Raw genomic sequence first — 4,766 nt, forward strand, 5'->3', positions numbered from 1 at the left:
TGACTTGGCTGAAGCCTTAGAAAGTTCTGCTTCCCTGAAGTGATTAAACAATATTTCTTGGAAAACATTTGCTAAGTATAATTGTGAGGTAATTTTTTCTCTTTCTCTTATTGTTGGATTTAGTAGGCCCAGTTGGATTTCTGTAGGAAAAGTAACTAATGTGATTGCTATCTATTTTATATTAATCACATTTTGTATATTTTCATATTTGTGTGTATATATAAATATGTAGGTCTTCATTTCTCTATGTATATGCATATAATGCATGTGGGAGTGTGTCTATATGTAGTGTATGCATATAAATGTTCATCCATAAATATAGAAGATTGAGAATTGAGTACATGCATACACATACGCATGTGTTTTATAATATGGCATCCATATATATCATTCATTTAGGTATTATAGTGGTTAAGAGCATAGATTCTGAAATCAGACTTAAAGAATCTGAATCCTAGCTTTATCATTTATAACTCTATGACAGCCAAGTAATTTAATTTGTACATGTCAGACATTAAAGGTCTTAAGATATTTGTAAAAGTGGAGATAATTATAGTTACTGCAAAGAGTAATTGTGAGGATTAAATAGATAAGAACTTTCATGTAGTTAAAAAACAAACTTGGTGAATTTGATATTATTGTTTGCTATTACTATTGTCATGACCACTACTGTTACTGTGCTCTTTTTCATTCATTCATTTGGATTACTTTGACTTTAAGGTTTTTTTTCCTTAAACCTCAAGCAGAAATTTTTTTAAAGTAATATCAGAGCTTTTCTATGTTATAACTGGTAGTATTTTAATTAAATTTTGAAGCACATCATTTCTTTTTTATGGGAAGACTCATCTGGATACATGTATTTAGCTATATCCCCCCTCCCCGCCACCATCCCCATATCCCCGTTCTTGGAGAAAATAGTGAAATAAACTTGAATGCATATGTTTTAGACTAAGACAATCAATGTGCTATTTGGCAATGCAAATTCAATGTTATGTTTTAGTAAAGCTATTTTTTTTGCATACTTTATTGCTCATACTTTGAGAGAAAGATTTTTTATTAAGTAGGAGTTAAGGCTGTAAATTATTGCTTGTTTTGACCAAGATGCATATGCTTGTAGTTGATCGAAAGATTATTAAGGGAGACTCTGATCATAGGGAAAAGAAATGCAGGCCCTGCATTTAACTCAAGCTGGAAGAGAAACTGGGTAAAGAGCTGTGTGGGCTTAGCACAACTCACACTAGACTGGAATCTCAGCTCCAGCTCTTCCTAGTGTTGTAACCTTAGGCAAGTGTGAAGTCAGAGGTAAATAATGGAGACTTTCAAATGGTAGGGATGTTGGACTGTTGCCCTCCTGTGTCATTGCCTTGTGGCCATAGAGCCAAATAGTACCCTTGCCAATGAAAGGTGGAGTTTTTCAAAAATAATATGGGCATTGGTACAATCATTGTGGGATGAATTTAATCCTTGGACTAAAAGGACAGGAGAGAGAAAATTACCTACTTTATGGCTCTCATTTTGTTTCTTCAAGAAGTCCATTTACCTATGGAACTAATATTCACTAGATTCTTCTTCTAGGTCAGGTTTGGGTGCTAGGAAAGGATTATAAGACATCGCCTCCATTTTTTTAAATTTTTAAAGTTTAGTTTTGAGAGAGAGAGAGACAGAGAGAGACAGAGAGAGATTGAGAGAGAGAGCACAAGCAGGGGAGGGGCAGAGAGAGAAGGAGAGAGAGATCTCCAAGTAGGCTCTGTACTCAGAGCCCATTGTGGGGCTGGAACTCACAAACCCAGAGATCATGACCTAAGCCCAAACCAAGAGCTGGATGCTTAACCAAATGAGCCACCCAGGTATCCCATGGCCTCTGCTCTTAAAATGCTCATAATTAAATGGGAGATTTAGGTAAATAAAATAAATAAAAGCCATCAGTTTGATGGATGCTACAGTAGAGTGCAAAACTCTGTGGATAGAGGAGGAGGAAATGGTTAGTTTTCTCCAGGGATAAAGGAAAAGTATCTACCGTGAGGTGAAGTTTGAGCTATCTTTGAAAGCAAGGGAAGAATAGGATAAATAGAAGGGTAAGAGGGTTCAAGCTAAAGGAACACTCCAAGCCACTGTAGTAGAAAAGTATAGCAAATTCAGGGAATGTCCATAGTTCAGCATGCTTAGATCTTACAAATTGAGGAGTCATCTGAGACCTAGACTTGAAAAGATTATTAGCCTGACTATGATGGCCTATGTATTACATGCTCAACTGTTGTGACTTAGTTTTCCAAAGGGCAATATGAAACCACCAAAAGGTTGTAAAAACAGTGGAGAAACCAATTTATTTTTTCATTTTAGTGCATTCCTGCAAGTATATGAAGAATAAACATGAAGAGGTAAATATTAGAAGCAGGAAAATTAAGGCATTATAGTGATGGGAACATAGAACAGTAAGAGTTAGAACTAAGATTGCAAAGAGACACTTAAAATCTTTGTGGATAACCATCTCTAAGAGTTGGAAATTGGTCCACGGAAGGAAGGGGTCAAGGATGTTCCTAGGTTTCTTGTTTGGAGGTGATTAATATTGGAATGCAGATTAAAAAACATGTTGGGAGGACAGAATATATTAATTTTATTCTGTAAATTCTAAGATTGAGATGCTTTGAGGACACAAATGGATATACAAATTTGGATATATGGATTTAGAGCTAAAGGGAGAGGTTGGGATCAGGCAGAAATTTAGGAATCATTACCTTAGAAATGGCAATTATAGAATAGATGTGGTAACACACAAAATGCCTTTCAAGTGAAAGGAAAGTATGAACAAGGAAGAAACCACAAAGGAATGACAACATTTATGATAAAAGATCCCTGTCATTTAAGTGGCATTGACCTTTCAACACACCAAATGAAGAGTTAGACTTGTTAAAAGACTGAATTAGACCTAGGATATACTGTGTTCTTCTAGACGTGGTTTACTTTCTCGGTTAAAGGTGAAGCGATCTGAATCTAAAAGATACAGCATTTTGAGCCAATTAGAGGAAAAATATAAAACAATTTGCTGATCACGGTTTTAAATAACATACCTCACCTTTTTCCTAACACAATAAGGGATGATGGGCCACTTCACTCTGCTTTTAAAATAATTAAACATTAAAATACAGGAGCAGTCACACAGGAAAATAGTGGTCCATATCCAACATTATTACACTAAAAGGACACATTAAAAGGCCCCATTCATACAGGAGTAACAAGTAATACAATCATCTTTTGGTTGTTGTTGGGTGGGAGATTTTTTTAAACTCCTGAATGAAAGGTCTCCAAGTGATGTGGGTCCTGTGGTTTTCCTTGGACAGTTTAATAAATATAAAAGACCTGTGACTAATTTAAAGAATAGCTTAGTAGGAAATTTGCAGGGAAAAATCCTTAAGAGATTTCTTAAGAATCAAAGACAAGTTTTAATGAATTGGGTGGAGTTGATAGACTTGAAGTTTATTCCCCTCTGTATGAAGGAAATGATCTCACAGTGATAATACAAATGGTATTTATGTGATTTATGAAATAGCTTTCTTTTTTTAAATGTTAATTATAAATGGATTTCATAGCTCCTTAGATTCAGAAAGCACAATACGTTTTTGTAATGTACTTGTTCTCTGGGAAGGAACTTTATGAATATTTGAAAAAAAGAATTGGCTTAGTATAAATTAAATCCAAGGAGGTTTTTTTTTTCTTTTTTTCTTTTAAGTCATGACAGGTATAATAAATTTTTTTATTCTCAGGAATTTGAGTTCTGGTCAATACTGTCACCAGTCAAGTTTCATTTTGGTTGCAGCTGTCTACCTCTAACCCCAAAACCCAACTTTCCCCAAACCCATCTAGATAACATGATGTTCAAGCTACCTGGAATGTCCTCCTCTCTTGGTAAACTACTTATCATTTGAGACCCACCACCATTTTATCTCTGTGAAGTCATCTCCAATGTATGCTATTGTTCTGTCTCCTGTGCTTCAACGATACCTTGATCATATCCCTTTATGAACACTTATTAGTTTTACTACAGTTATCAGCTACACATCTTTATAGCTAGATTAGGTCTTGCTCCATGCCTGGGATACAGAACACATTCAGTAGATACTCTGGTTATGATGATATGAATACTACCTCACCATCACTACCCATATCCATATGTATATCTGTGGCTATAATTTAGACAGGGAGCTCACAGATGTGTTCTCTTTTTATGCTCAAGATAACCACACAAGACTGTAAGGACAACTACCTTTAATCCTGTTTTTCAGATGAGGAAGGTAAAACAGGCTCTAAAGTTTTGTCCAGTATGCTAAGGGAAGTAAATGGGAGAGGGGCCAAAAAAAAAAAAAAAAATCAATTCCCTTCTTCTGATATTTCTAAAGCACTATAGTCAATTAAGTGACTCCTAAGTTTATTCCTTAGATCTTTTTATTTACAGACCTCAGGTGAACAAAATTAACATATAGTTAGTTTTATCACACTCATCATCCATTCATGCAATGAGCTAATGAACTAATCATACTAATGTATGTTAATTGAATAGGACTAATACACATGAATCCACCTGTTATTCCTACAACTAAAATATTGTAACTACATCTACATGCTCCTCATTCCCAATCTTACCAATCTGATTTATTGTTCAACCTAAAGTATCTTTAGTTTTGATTTTATGCTTATAATTCCTTTGAGTTTGAGTTCACAATTGGTTTTTTTACTTATTTTTTAAGCTTTGTATTAAAAATATGTTTTAT

This window comes from Crocuta crocuta, unplaced genomic scaffold (assembly GCF_008692635.1).
Source record: "Crocuta crocuta isolate KB4526 unplaced genomic scaffold, BGI_CrCroc_1.0 scaffold85, whole genome shotgun sequence".
NCBI classification, from domain to species: domain Eukaryota; kingdom Metazoa; phylum Chordata; class Mammalia; order Carnivora; family Hyaenidae; genus Crocuta; species Crocuta crocuta.